Below are 16,986 nucleotides of genomic sequence, written 5' to 3'. Positions count from 1 at the left end.
AACACCTGTAAACACAGTTATGCATGATTAAGGAATTCAAAATCATTTAAATATAGAAAGATAAAAAAATACATATACAAAGAGATAACTAATGTTTATTCAAAGGCTCACTCTACCTTATCTGATTTGTTTTTGATTATTTTTAGCAGATGATTTTTTTCAAACAGGTAATCAGGAACTAAACAGGACTGGGAGGGGAGGAGGCTTGGAATGGGTTGAGTAGCCAGTCACTATCAACATGTAGTCAACTGTAAAATATAACAGGTACAGTATACAGACATACAGTACAGTACATTCACATCACAAGTAACACTCAAGACATATGACCAGTGAGGTATTACCTGCACACTCAAGGTCTTTTTAGACCTTTTACTGTATGAACCTCAGTTAGCACCATTGGGCAACTGCCGTTATGTTCTGCAATCTTTAACATACCATAAAGTCCATTTTGCACTAAAATAATGTGACCTATTGTATCATGGGCTGGCAAGTCCAGTTCTTTTTTTATTTGTTTAGAGCCCGGCTCAGACAATCATGCTTAGATTGAGTTGAAGCTAGTAAGGGTCTGATTCATAGTTATAGTTAGAAGCATAAAAAACAAAAGTAGCAAAAAAAGAAAAAGAAAAAGAAAAGAAATCATTGCAATTTGTTGTCATTTACTTAGTCTGATTAATACCACTTTTTTTGGAGAAATGTAAAGACAATAGATCTCATAACCTAACTTTCTGGTTAATAACCCCCCTCCACTTAACTCCTGTATACTTTCCAGGTTTCATATTGATAGTTATAAATGCACATGCACTTATACTGTAGAGGTGCATATATAATATATCATCCAATGATGTGACTACCAGCATGAATCCCTACTAGTGCTGGCAATTTATATCCCCTTAAATCACAGACTTACATTACAGTATTACTTTTATCGTTTATCTATGTAGGTCAAAAACCCATGCAAGCACGGGGAGAACATACAATCACCACACATATGGGTTGTAATAACTGATTCCATGACTCCAATGCTGTGAAGCTGGTGGAGGTTAACCACTGTGCCACTGTATCATCACAGTAATGATGTAGCTGTCAGGGCAGCTGAAACCAGGTGGTATTCTGTATGCCGGCTGTTGGGATCCCGGCGCTCAGTATACCAGCGTCGGAATCCAGACACCTGGCATACCAACAACTATTCTCCTTCTTGGGGGTCCTCGACCCTCCTGGAGAGAGAATAAATAGTGCCGCGCGCGTAGCGCACCACCGTGCCCGCAGCATGACGAGCGTAGTGAGCCCGCAAGGAACTAATTTGTGCTCGCCCAGCTGCCTCCATGCCAGCGGTTGGGATCCCGGCGCCTGTATGCTGGGCGCTGGAATCTCGACCGCCGGCATAACATACAGTACTACACCCCTGAAACCTTCAGAGTGCTGAGGAACAGGGTAGTAACTAGGGATGTGAGACCAGTGTCTCCACACACAGCGCAGGGCTCTGTGTGCGGAACCATTCTACAGCCCTTGCTTCTGGCTATTAGTGTGCCTGGAAAGGCCCCCTGCTGCCAGAATGCCGTAGTGTCCTTTGGTTGCTTCAGACAGGCACCCTGCAATCTATGCAGACGATTGGAGTGTCCTCAGGATGCTGAGGTCAGCGCTGCACTTACTGTACAATGCTGTGAGCCCCGCCCCCTCTGTGTGACATAATGAGGTCATGCCCCCTGAAACAGCACTGGAGGAATTATAAAAAAGGAAAAAAGGAAAGTTTTTGCAAGGTGCAAAAACAAAAACAAAGAGCATATGCTTTTTGGGGCCACGCTTGAAAAAATATTTAGGTTGCATCTGTATATTTTTGTTATTAAAAAGTTGTAATATTTTATTGGCATGCATTAACATAAAGAAGGAGCCACTGCCCCTGTATGTGTTTAATGGTAAATCCCAGCAATACATAATTTCTTATTGCAACAATAAGGTTTAAAGCCCAATAATTAGTAAATATGCCCCTAAATTGCTAATTCTACAACTTGATGGCATGCTCCAGCCTCCTATGATGCACTAGAGTCCTTTATTCATATCACAAACAGTGGCACCAGAAAGGGGACAGGGGGGAGCAGTCATCCCCCCCAAGCATGAGAGAGGTGCTGCCCCCCCTATAAAAAAAAAATATGAGCGAGGCGCCAATGGAGGAGGAGTGGAGGAGGCTGTAAGGAGGTGAGAGTGCAACAATGACATTAAATCACGCCTGTCTGACTCCTGTCACGAAGAAGAACCTTCGCTGTTCTTCTTGCAGTGCCTGCCTGTCCTCACTGTTCACCGACTCTCACACACACACACACACACACACACACACACACACACACACACACACACACACATACAGGTGAGGGCAGATGCCAGTGAATGGGGGGGAGTGTTGAGAGACTGAAAAACACAGAATGAAAGGAGGAAGAGGATGAAAGACACATAGTGAAGGGGGTAGGCTGAGAGACACAGAGGGAAGGTGGATGCTGAAAGACACAGAATGAAGGGTGGGAGGCTGAGAGACACAGAGTGAAGTGTGGGAGGCTGAGAGGCATACAGTTTACAGGGGGAGACTGAGAGACACAGAATGAGGGGGATGGTGAAAGATGCAAATAGGAGATGACGACGTTGCAGTGAGACGCAGGGAGTAGATGATGGTGTGGCTGAGAGATGCAGGTGGGACTTTAACTGCCAGCCTACTTCTCCATGGTGCCACCTCCTTGCTGTGGTGCCGCCTCCTCCTCCCTGGTGGCTCTGCACCCAGGGGCGCAAAAATTAGATTATATCTTGGCTCCCCCAACCTAAATGCACCCCTGATCACAAGCACTAATGCATTTACAAGTACATACATACAGTACAGTACAGTGTATAAGAAATTCACATACACTAGCCTTGGTTGGCCTGGTCAGAGATATTGGAAGTTTATTGGCAGAATATTCCCAGTCTGATTTAACGTTTCTGGATTTTTTCTTAAAACACTTTGAACCCACAATGAAATATTTAAGATCAGCCTCGCTACAGGAGAGTCATACACATTTTCTAATTTATACAATACAGAAACTGTCTGACTTCAAGCCATTCATGTGTTGGTGCATTTCTTTTGTGCCCCCTCACCCGTAGACAGTCTGGGAAAGTATACCTGAAATGTGATAGCATAAGAGTAATTGGCTTTCTCTTTGTCCAGCATTATAATGTACTTCTGTAATAAGTCTACAGGAGATATTAAGAAGGAAATCAATTATTTAATGAATTGGAGGTAAGAACAGAACTGTATTACAGAAAAAAATATATGATGTGTGTATTCTGGCGCAAAAAGTGTCAGCCCAATTTCACTCCTCTTGTGGTCTACCCAATCTTAGACTACATACAATAATGGAAAATATAAATGGTTTGAGGGGAAATCTAAGGCGATACAAATTAATCAGAACAAGATAGAGAAAATATACATCACATGAGATCTCGACGAGCTGATGATGATTTGAATTTCTCTGGTATCCGATATAGGCAATAGTTCTTTTTCAATTCAAATCAATCTCCAACATGAAATTCATAGGAAACAAGAAATAAAAAGAGGCATGCAATGTGTAGTATTGTTTGTCATCAGACAATATAAGTAAGTCCTGTGACTTCTCCAAAGGGAAAAGAGCCCTATATGGTGAAATTCTTGATAGTTGAGAAAGGGAAAGTTCCTCACCACCTTTTCATTCAGAGATGAACGTACCAAAACTCACTTGAAATAGTGTAGACTCATGCATATCAAGGTATCTTTAAAAATAGAGAACAATAATATAAAATTTGTTCAATTAGAACGTACCACACTCACTTTCTTGGAGTGTGGGTATCCTCACATAACGGTTTCTTTATAATGGATGTGAATGCAGCCGTTTATTTCCAAAAAGAAATTAGTTTATTGTCGCACAGTTAATAAAAAATTAATTAAAAATATTTCTCCTTATATATTGCCATCACAGGGTATGTACAAACAAGGTGGGTCAGATGAAATGAGACTGACTTAGGTGAATTCCGGACTAACACCTAGGTAACACCCGTGTACTATACCTTAACAATATAGATGGTAACAGGAGGATGCTGTAAAAACACGTATAAATCACTGTCTGGGAGCACCGCACCAACGCCGTTTCGACCCAATGGTCTTTTTCAAGGTATGTGCCCAGACAGTGATAGACAGGATATTTATACCATAAAACAGGAAGCAGTAAAGGAACATGGGTAATGGCTTCTATTACCATAATAAACTTACATTAACATCAGTGGTTCTTATCTTTAAACCAGATTCATATAGTCCAAATCTTCTATATATATATTTCCAGTTAGAATAGCCAGTTTAATAAACGTACACTAGCTTATATGTCAGACGAGATCGCGGATTATCCACTTCCGCGTTCCAACATGCGTTCCACGGGAACCGGAAGTAGGCTGTGATCGAGTTTAATTAGGAATCAACCATTGTGTGCTAGAACTAATCTATAAGTACATGCATTCCCTCTATATATTAAGAGGACATCATGTTCCCAAAAGGGATAAGAGAGCTGTGCTGCTCGGAAAAAGACGATCGCGGGACCTTCTATTTCCGCGTCCCGGCATGCGTTCCACAGGACCGGAAGTGACCCGCGATCAAGTCTAAGTGGAAAATATATGCAGTGTCTAAATGCGTTCCACCAGAATGGAGATAATAGTCGATCTTTGTTTATGGGGTGAATTTTATGGTTTATATAACACTTCTACGGACTAACTTGAAGTATATAAGATGTGAACACTTTATTTTGGGATTAAATTGATTCCCTCATAAGTGTTCCATTTATGGAAACCGCACTTCCGCGTTCCAGTGTGCGTTCCATTTAACCAGAAGCAACCTGCATATATATCTATATCACTTTAGCACAAAGTTATATGTCTAACAGAATGTAATTAAAACAAATATCCTTATATCAACTATCGTTTAAAAATAAAGATAAAATAAGTAATAATAAATATAAACATAAACATAAACTTAATGAAGAAGACCCCATAATAATAATACACAGTTTACCATATACTGGAAAGATTAACCACCTTAGATAGCATGAATGGTTCACATAAACCATTTTAATTCGAAATCCAAATTTAAGCCATAAGGAAACAAAGTGTTTAATTTAAAGATCCAGCGCATTTCCGCTTTGGCGAGATTGGTCTCAATATCTCTATCTCTCCAATTCGATCTAATTTGCTGGATACCCAAAAAGTATGTTATTTTGGAGGTAGAACAATTATGTTCTTTAGAAAAATGTTCGGAAAGTGAGTGTGTTTGCAGGCCTTTCTTTATATTACGTATATGTTCTGATATCCTTGTTTTTAGGGCTCTGCTTGTTCTGCCCACATAGAATAGTCCACACTCACATTTCACCAAATACACAACATTTGTTGTGTGACAAGTGATGAAAGTATTGATTTTGTATTCTATATTGTTGACCATAAAACTGATGATTTTTGAAGTATCTGACTGTATTGTGCGGCATGCTATGCATGTGCCGCATCTGTGAAATCCCTTCGTACGTATAGGATTAATGGGATCTACTGTAAGAGCACTTTTCACCAGAGTATTTTTAAGATTTTTTCCTTTCCTATAGATGAATTTTGGTTGAGTCGGAATAATTTCTTTCAACACTGGATCTCTTAAGAGGAGATGCCAGTGTTGTCGGATAATTCGCTCCTGTTTTTTATAGTTTGCTCCAAATTCTGAAATGAATGCCCATTCTGCCTGATTTACTCTAGAATTGCTATTTTGTTTAGTCAAGATGTCTGTCCTATCTATATTTTCGACTTCTTCTTCAGCTTTTTTCAGAAGTTGCGGATTGTAACCCTTTTTCAAGAATTTTTTCTTCATGGTATTCTTTTGGGTCTCATAATGATGATTCTCACTGCAATTTCTCTTTAATCTGAGAAATTGTCCTTTTGGAATACCATTCAACCAATGTGGATGATGTTGACTTGAGAAAGGGATAAAGCTGTTGGAATCTGTAGGCTTCGTATATCCTTTGGTGTGTATGATGTTATCTTTAATGTAGACTGTCAAGTCTAAGAAATTGATTTCTTCTTTGCTGATATTATATGTTAATTTTATGTTTTTATCATTCGAATTTAGATAAGAGCAAAATTCTTCTAAATGTTGTTGATCTCCTTTCCACAGGAAGATGATGTCATCTATATACCTGTACCATGACACCAAGTCCGCACCGGCTGATGTACTAATCCACACATGTTCTTCCTCCCATCTTGCCATAAACAAGTTGGCGTAGCTCGGTGCAAACTTGGTGCCCATGGCCGTGCCAATCCTTTGTAGAAAATAATCCCCATTGAAATAGAAAAAATTATTTTCAAGTATGAATTCAATACTTTCTAAAATAAATTCCATCATCTCCTTCTTCAAATTCGATTTTTCTAGGTGCCATTTTACCGCACTGAGGCCATCTTCATGCTTGATAATAGTGTACAGTGATGTAACATCAGCTGTAACTAATGATGCTCCTTCCGGCCATTCAATTTCTGCCAGCTTTTTAATAGTTTCTGCGGTATCTTTCAAATGAGATTTTCCTTTGATTACCAGTGGTTGTAAATAAAAATCGATCATTTCGGAGAGATTGCTGGTTAAACTGTCTACCCCTGAAATGATGGGGCGTCCTGGTGGTTGTTTCGGGTTTTTGTGAACCTTTGGTAAGGTGTAAATTGTTGGGGTTTTAGGGTGTTCGATATTCAAAAAATCAAATTCTTTTTTTGTTAGAGTACCTTTTTCAAGATGTTTGGTAATGAGTTTAAGGTAATTGCTCTTTATTTTTACTGTAGGATCTGATTTTAATTTTTGATAGGTGCCGTTTGCACTTAGTTGTGCATTGATTCCTTTAATATACTCTCCCTTATCTTGAATTGTTATTCCTCCACCTTTATCACAAGGTTTTATCACTATATTTTCATCACTTTTAAGATTTTTTAAGGCGGTTCTTTCTTTTCTTGTCATATTACCATTCTGATGGAATTTCTTTACTATTGCTCCCAAAGGCTTGATCTTTTTAAAATCTTCTGACACAGATTTTATGAAACTCTCTACCATACATCCTTTCATATGAGCTGGAAAAAACGTAGATTTTTTCTTAAAGGGAGTAGTTTCTGACATATCTGTTTCCGGAGTTTTTATTGTAGTATTTGTGGCAAAGAATTTTTTCAAGGTAAGTTTCCTTGAAAACTTTTGCACATCAATGTGAGCATTAAAGCGGTCATTATCCATTGTGGGGGCAAATTTGAGTCCCTTCTGCAGAACACCTTCTTCGTCTTGTGTTAGTACACGTGAACTTAAATTAAATATTTGTATCTCATTACCTTCACTTTTTTCATCTTCCTCACTTGATATTTTTTGTTGTTTTTTCTTTCTTTTTTGTCTCTTTTTTTGTCCCCCTCTTTTTCCCCGACTTTTAGACTTTAATATCTGGTGTTCCACCTGTTGTCCTGTCTCCCTAAAAAAGACCCCCGCTCTCCTCTGAAATTGTCCAGGGGTTCAAATCTGTTGTAAGTATTAACCTGAGGTCTTCTATTCCATCTGTTATATCCAAAATCTCTTTTGGCGAATCTTCTCGGGTAATTCCAACCATTTTGTTGGTAATGTTCCTCATTCCTATTTCTTGGTGGATATCTACTTCTCTGGTCTCTTTGATAATCTTCATATACCTGCATATTTTCCTCCTGATATTCATTGTCGTCCCTTGTAAAGGTAACTCTTTTGTTTTTACGTTCAATGTGATCATCTGAATTTCCTGGACTCTGGTCTGGTGTCTTCTTATTTTTCTTTTTGTTCTTTTTCTTACCATTTTCCCCACCATTTCTATAAAACTCATGATCTCTTTTTAATTTTTTTTGTTTTTTCTCTACTAGATCTTTGGTATGTTTATTAATATTAATCTCTAATTCTTTATCCAGTATGACAAATTCAGGTAACTGTTGATATGGTTGGACCATAGTTTGTAGAGTCTTAATTTTTTCATTTAGATCCATTAGTCTATCTCGCCTTTCCTTTATTATTAATTTTATTAAAGAAAAGGAACATGCCTCTATAATCTTTTCCCAATCTCTCTTAAATTGTTCACTTGAGTCAGAAAAACTGGGAGTTTTTTTTATTCTTAAACCTTTGGGGATAATATCATCAGCTTGATATTTTTCTAATGTTGCTACCTCCCACCACAGGGCATTTTCTTTTAATAATAATGAACCTAATTTGTTCATTGCTGTCTCTAGATCGTCGTCTGACATTTCTTCATTTTCTACACAGCAATCTAACTTAAAAACCTCTTTCAGAGACTCTTGTCTTTCTTTGAGATGTTTAAACATTACTGCTGCCTGAATTCACACAAAAAGGGAAATGAGAAGTACTGAAAAAAATATATGATGTGTGTATTCTGGCGCAAAAAGTGTCAGCCCAATTTCACTCCTCTTGTGGTCTACCCAATCTTAGACTACATACAATAATGGAAAATATAAATGGTTTGAGGGGAAATCTAAGGCGATACAAATTAATCAGAACAAGATAGAGAAAATATACATCACATGAGATCTCGACGAGCTGATGATGATTTGAATTTCTCTGGTATCCGATATAGGCAATAGTTCTTTTTCAATTCAAATCAATCTCCAACATGAAATTCATAGGAAACAAGAAATAAAAAGAGGCATGCAATGTGTAGTATTGTTTGTCATCAGACAATATAAGTAAGTCCTGTGACTTCTCCAAAGGGAAAAGAGCCCTATATGGTGAAATTCTTGATAGTTGAGAAAGGGAAAGTTCCTCACCACCTTTTCATTCAGAGATGAACGTACCAAAACTCACTTGAAATAGTGTAGACTCATGCATATCAAGGTATCTTTAAAAATAGAGAACAATAATATAAAATTTGTTCAATTAGAACGTACCACACTCACTTTCTTGGAGTGTGGGTATCCTCACATAACGGTTTCTTTATAATGGATGTGAATGCAGCCGTTTATTTCCAAAAAGAAATTAGTTTATTGTCGCACAGTTAATAAAAAATTAATTAAAAATATTTCTCCTTATATATTGCCATCACAGGGTATGTACAAACAAGGTGGGTCAGATGAAATGAGACTGACTTAGGTGAATTCCGGACTAACACCTAGGTAACACCCGTGTACTATACCTTAACAATATAGATGGTAACAGGAGGATGCTGTAAAAACACGTATAAATCACTGTCTGGGAGCACCGCACCAACGCCGTTTCGACCCAATGGTCTTTTTCAAGGTATGTGCCCAGACAGTGATAGACAGGATATTTATACCATAAAACAGGAAGCAGTAAAGGAACATGGGTAATGGCTTCTATTACCATAATAAACTTACATTAACATCAGTGGTTCTTATCTTTAAACCAGATTCATATAGTCCAAATCTTCTATATATATATTTCCAGTTAGAATAGCCAGTTTAATAAACGTACACTAGCTTATATGTCAGACGAGATCGCGGATTATCCACTTCCGCGTTCCAACATGCGTTCCACGGGAACCGGAAGTAGGCTGTGATCGAGTTTAATTAGGAATCAACCATTGTGTGCTAGAACTAATCTATAAGTACATGCATTCCCTCTATATATTAAGAGGACATCATGTTCCCAAAAGGGATAAGAGAGCTGTGCTGCTCGGAAAAAGACGATCGCGGGACCTTCTATTTCCGCGTCCCGGCATGCGTTCCACGGGACCGGAAGTGACCCGCGATCAAGTCTAAGTGGAAAATATATGCAGTGTCTAAATGCGTTCCACCAGAATGGAGATAATAGTCGATCTTTGTTTATGGGGTGAATTTTATGGTTTATATAACACTTCTACGGACTAACTTGAAGTATATAAGATGTGAACACTTTATTTTGGGATTAAATTGATTCCCTCATAAGTGTTCCATTTATGGAAACCGCACTTCCGCGTTCCAGTGTGCGTTCCATTTAACCAGAAGCAACCTGCATATATATCTATATCACTTTAGCACAAAGTTATATGTCTAACAGAATGTAATTAAAACAAATATCCTTATATCAACTATCGTTTAAAAATAAAGATAAAATAAGTAATAATAAATATAAACATAAACATAAACTTAATGAAGAAGACCCCATAATAATAATACACAGTTTACCATATACTGGAAAGATTAACCACCTTAGATAGCATGAATGGTTCACATAAACCATTTTAATTCGAAATCCAAATTTAAGCCATAAGGAAACAAAGTGTTTAATTTAAAGATCCAGCGCATTTCCGCTTTGGCGAGATTGGTCTCAATATCTCTATCTCTCCAATTCGATCTAATTTGCTGGATACCCAAAAAGTATGTTATTTTGGAGGTAGAACAATTATGTTCTTTAGAAAAATGTTCGGAAAGTGAGTGTGTTTGCAGGCCTTTCTTTATATTACGTATATGTTCTGATATCCTTGTTTTTAGGGCTCTGCTTGTTCTGCCCACATAGAATAGTCCACACTCACATTTCACCAAATACACAACATTTGTTGTGTGACAAGTGATGAAAGTATTGATTTTGTATTCTATATTGTTGACCATAAAACTGATGATTTTTGAAGTATCTGACTGTATTGTGCGGCATGCTATGCATGTGCCGCATCTGTGAAATCCCTTCGTACGTATAGGATTAATGGGATCTACTGTAAGAGCACTTTTCACCAGAGTATTTTTAAGATTTTTTCCTTTCCTATAGATGAATTTTGGTTGAGTCGGAATAATTTCTTTCAACACTGGATCTCTTAAGAGGAGATGCCAGTGTTGTCGGATAATTCGCTCCTGTTTTTTATAGTTTGCTCCAAATTCTGAAATGAATGCCCATTCTGCCTGATTTACTCTAGAATTGCTATTTTGTTTAGTCAAGATGTCTGTCCTATCTATATTTTCGACTTCTTCTTCAGCTTTTTTCAGAAGTTGCGGATTGTAACCCTTTTTCAAGAATTTTTTCTTCATGGTATTCTTTTGGGTCTCATAATGATGATTCTCACTGCAATTTCTCTTTAATCTGAGAAATTGTCCTTTTGGAATACCATTCAACCAATGTGGATGATGTTGACTTGAGAAAGGGATAAAGCTGTTGGAATCTGTAGGCTTCGTATATCCTTTGGTGTGTATGATGTTATCTTTAATGTAGACTGTCAAGTCTAAGAAATTGATTTCTTCTTTGCTGATATTATATGTTAATTTTATGTTTTTATCATTCGAATTTAGATAAGAGCAAAATTCTTCTAAATGTTGTTGATCTCCTTTCCACAGGAAGATGATGTCATCTATATACCTGTACCATGACACCAAGTCCGCACCGGCTGATGTACTAATCCACACATGTTCTTCCTCCCATCTTGCCATAAACAAGTTGGCGTAGCTCGGTGCAAACTTGGTGCCCATGGCCGTGCCAATCCTTTGTAGAAAATAATTCCCATTGAAATAGAAAAAATTATTTTCAAGTATGAATTCAATACTTTCTAAAATAAATTCCATCATCTCCTTCTTCAAATTCGATTTTTCTAGGTGCCATTTTACCGCACTGAGGCCATCTTCATGCTTGATAATAGTGTACAGCTGGCAGAAATTGAATGGCCGGAAGGAGCATCATTAGTTACAGCTGATGTTACATCACTGTACACTATTATCAAGCATGAAGATGGCCTCAGTGCGGTAAAATGGCACCTAGAAAAATCGAATTTGAAGAAGGAGATGATGGAATTTATTTTAGAAAGTATTGAATTCATACTTGAAAATAATTTTTTCTATTTCAATGGGGATTATTTTCTACAAAGGATTGGCACGGCCATGGGCACCAAGTTTGCACCGAGCTACGCCAACTTGTTTATGGCAAGATGGGAGGAAGAACATGTGTGGATTAGTACATCAGCCGGTGCGGACTTGGTGTCATGGTACAGGTATATAGATGACATCATCTTCCTGTGGAAAGGAGATCAACAACATTTAGAAGAATTTTGCTCTTATCTAAATTCGAATGATAAAAACATAAAATTAACATATAATATCAGCAAAGAAGAAATCAATTTCTTAGACTTGACAGTCTACATTAAAGATAACATCATACACACCAAAGGATATACGAAGCCTACAGATTCCAACAGCTTTATCCCTTTCTCAAGTCAACATCATCCACATTGGTTGAATGGTATTCCAAAAGGACAATTTCTCAGATTAAAGAGAAATTGCAGTGAGAATCATCATTATGAGACCCAAAAGAATACCATGAAGAAAAAATTCTTGAAAAAGGGTTACAATCCGCAACTTCTGAAAAAAGCTGAAGAAGAAGTCGAAAATATAGATAGGACAGACATCTTGACTAAACAAAATAGCAATTCTAGAGTAAATCAGGCAGAATGGGCATTCATTTCAGAATTTGGAGCAAACTATAAAAAACAGGAGCGAATTATCCGACAACACTGGCATCTCCTCTTAAGAGATCCAGTGTTGAAAGAAATTATTCCGACTCAACCAAAATTCATCTATAGGAAAGGAAAAAATCTTAAAAATACTCTGGTGAAAAGTGCTCTTACAGTAGATCCCATTAATCCTATACGTACGAAGGGATTTCACAGATGCGGCACATGCATAGCATGCCGCACAATACAGTCAGATACTTCAAAAATCATCAGTTTTATGGTCAACAATATAGAATACAAAATCAATACTTTCATCACTTGTCACACAACAAATGTTGTGTATTTGGTGAAATGTGAGTGTGGACTATTCTATGTGGGCAGAACAAGCAGAGCCCTAAAAACAAGGATATCAGAACATATACGTAATATAAAGAAAGGCCTGCAAACACACTCACTTTCCGAACATTTTTCTAAAGAACATAATTGTTCTACCTCCAAAATAACATACTTTTTGGGTATCCAGCAAATTAGATCGAATTGGAGAGATAGAGATATTGAGACCAATCTCGCCAAAGCGGAAATGCGCTGGATCTTTAAATTAAACACTTTGTTTCCTTATGGCTTAAATTTGGATTTCGAATTAAAATGGTTTATGTGAACCATTCATGCTATCTAAGGTGGTTAATCTTTCCAGTATATGGTAAACTGTGTATTATTATTATGGGGTCTTCTTCATTAAGTTTATGTTTATGTTTATATTTATTATTACTTATTTTATCTTTATTTTTAAACGATAGTTGATATAAGGATATTTGTTTTAATTACATTCTGTTAGACATATAACTTTGTGCTAAAGTGATATAGATATATATGCAGGTTGCTTCTGGTTAAATGGAACGCACACTGGAACGCGGAAGTGCGGTTTCCATAAATGGAACACTTATGAGGGAATCAATTTAATCCCAAAATAAAGTGTTCACATCTTATATACTTCAAGTTAGTCCGTAGAAGTGTTATATAAACCATAAAATTCACCCCATAAACAAAGATCGACTATTATCTCCATTCTGGTGGAACGCATTTAGACACTGCATATATTTTCCACTTAGACTTGATCGCGGGTCACTTCCGGTCCCGTGGAACGCATGCCGGGACGCGGAAATAGAAGGTCCCGCGATCGTCTTTTTCCGAGCAGCACAGCTCTCTTATCCCTTTTGGGAACATGATGTCCTCTTAATATATAGAGGGAATGCATGTACTTATAGATTAGTTCTAGCACACAATGGTTGATTCCTAATTAAACTCGATCACAGCCTACTTCCGGTTCCCGTGGAACGCATGTTGGAACGCGGAAGTGGATAATCCGCGATCTCGTCTGACATATAAGCTAGTGTACGTTTATTAAACTGGCTATTCTAACTGGAAATATATATATAGAAGATTTGGACTATATGAATCTGGTTTAAAGATAAGAACCACTGATGTTAATGTAAGTTTATTATGGTAATAGAAGCCATTACCCATGTTCCTTTACTGCTTCCTGTTTTATGGTATAAATATCCTGTCTATCACTGTCTGGGCACATACCTTGAAAAAGACCATTGGGTCGAAACGGCGTTGGTGCGGTGCTCCCAGACAGTGATTTATACGTGTTTTTACAGCATCCTCCTGTTACCATCTATATTGTTAAGGTATAGTACACGGGTGTTACCTAGGTGTTAGTCCGGAATTCACCTAAGTCAGTCTCATTTCATCTGACCCACCTTGTTTGTACATACCCTGTGATGGCAATATATAAGGAGAAATATTTTTAATTAATTTTTTATTAACTGTGCGACAATAAACTAATTTCTTTTTGGAAATAAACGGCTGCATTCACATCCATTATAAAGAAACCGTTATGTGAGGATACCCACACTCCAAGAAAGTGAGTGTGGTACGTTCTAATTGAACAAATTTTATATTATTGTTCTCTATTTTTAAAGATACCTTGATATGCATGAGTCTACACTATTTCAAGTGAGTTTTGGTACGTTCATCTCTGAATGAAAAGGTGGTGAGGAACTTTCCCTTTCTCAACTATCAAGAATTTCACCATATAGGGCTCTTTTCCCTTTGGAGAAGTCACAGGACTTACTTATATTGTCTGATGACAAACAATACTACACATTGCATGCCTCTTTTTATTTCTTGTTTCCTATGAATTTCATGTTGGAGATTGATTTGAATTGAAAAAGAACTATTGCCTATATCGGATACCAGAGAAATTCAAATCATCATCAGCTCGTCGAGATCTCATGTGATGTATATTTTCTCTATCTTGTTCTGATTAATTTGTATCGCCCTAGATTTCCCCTCAAACCATTTATATTTTCCATTATTGTATGTAGTCTAAGATTGGGTAGACCACAAGAGGAGTGAAATTGGGCTGACACTTTTTGCGCCAGAATACACACATCATATATTTTTTTCAGTACTTCTCATTTCCCTTTTTGTGTGAATTCAGGCAGCAGTAATGTTTAAACATCTCAAAGAAAGACAAGAGTCTCTGAAAGAGGTTTTTAAGTTAGATTGCTGTGTAGAAAATGAAGAAATGTCAGACGACGATCTAGAGACAGCAATGAACAAATTAGGTTCATTATTATTAAAAGAAAATGCCCTGTGGTGGGAGGTAGCAACATTAGAAAAATATCAAGCTGATGATATTATCCCCAAAGGTTTAAGAATAAAAAAAACTCCCAGTTTTTCTGACTCAAGTGAACAATTTAAGAGAGATTGGGAAAAGATTATAGAGGCATGTTCCTTTTCTTTAATAAAATTAATAATAAAGGAAAGGCGAGATAGACTAATGGATCTAAATGAAAAAATTAAGACTCTACAAACTATGGTCCAACCATATCAACAGTTACCTGAATTTGTCATACTGGATAAAGAATTAGAGATTAATATTAATAAACATACCAAAGATCTAGTAGAGAAAAAACAAAAAAAATTAAAAAGAGATCATGAGTTTTATAGAAATGGTGGGGAAAATGGTAAGAAAAAGAACAAAAAGAAAAATAAGAAGACACCAGACCAGAGTCCAGGAAATTCAGATGATCACATTGAACGTAAAAACAAAAGAGTTACCTTTACAAGGGACGACAATGAATATCAGGAGGAAAATATGCAGGTATATGAAGATTATCAAAGAGACCAGAGAAGTAGATATCCACCAAGAAATAGGAATGAGGAACATTACCAACAAAATGGTTGGAATTACCCGAGAAGATTCGCCAAAAGAGATTTTGGATATAACAGATGGAATAGAAGACCTCAGGTTAATACTTACAACAGATTTGAACCCCTGGACAATTTCAGAGGAGAGCGGGGGTCTTTTTTAGGGAGACAGGACAACAGGTGGAACACCAGATATTAAAGTCTAAAAGTCGGGGAAAAAGAGGGGGACAAAAAAAGAGACGAAAAAGAAAGAAAAAACAACAAAAAATATCAAGTGAGGAAGATGAAAAAAGTGAAGGTAATGAGATACAAATATTTAATTTAAGTTCACGTGTACTAACACAAGACGAAGAAGGTGTTCTGCAGAAGGGACTCAAATTTGCCCCCACAATGGATAATGACCGCTTTAATGCTCACATTGATGTGCAAAAGTTTTCAAGGAAACTTACCTTGAAAAAATTCTTTGCCACAAATACTACAATAAAAACTCCGGAAACAGATATGTCAGAAACTACTCCCTTTAAGAAAAAATCTACGTTTTTTCCAGCTCATATGAAAGGATGTATGGTAGAGAGTTTCATAAAATCTGTGTCAGAAGATTTTAAAAAGATCAAGCCTTTGGGAGCAATAGTAAAGAAATTCCATCAGAATGGTAATATGACAAGAAAAGAAAGAACCGCCTTAAAAAATCTTAAAAGTGATGAAAATATAGTGATAAAACCTTGTGATAAAGGTGGAGGAATAACAATTCAAGATAAGGGAGAGTATATTAAAGGAATCAATGCACAACTAAGTGCAAACGGCACCTATCAAAAATTAAAATCAGATCCTACAGTAAAAATAAAGAGCAATTACCTTAAACTCATTACCAAACATCTTGAAAAAGGTACTCTAACAAAAAAAGAATTTGATTTTTTGAATATCGAACACCCTAAAACCCCAACAATTTACACCTTACCAAAGGTTCACAAAAACCCGAAACAACCACCAGGACGCCCCATCATTTCAGGGGTAGACAGTTTAACCAGCAATCTCTCCGAAATGATCGATTTTTATTTACAACCACTGGTAATCAAAGGAAAATCTCATTTGAAAGATACCGCAGAAACTATTAAAAAGCTGGCAGAAATTGAATGGCCGGAAGGAGCATCATTAGTTACAGCTGATGTTACATCACTGTACACTATTATCAAGCATGAAGATGGCCTCAGTGCGGTAAAATGGCACCTAGAAAAATCGAATTTGAAGAAGGAGATGATGGAATTTATTTTAGAAAGTATTGAATTCATACTTGAAAGTAATTTTTTCTATTTCAATGGGAATTATTTTCTAC

This window comes from Pseudophryne corroboree, chromosome 7 (genome assembly GCF_028390025.1).
Source record: "Pseudophryne corroboree isolate aPseCor3 chromosome 7, aPseCor3.hap2, whole genome shotgun sequence".
Classification (NCBI taxonomy): domain Eukaryota; kingdom Metazoa; phylum Chordata; class Amphibia; order Anura; family Myobatrachidae; genus Pseudophryne; species Pseudophryne corroboree.
Note: the sequence above shows the minus strand (reverse complement) of the source record.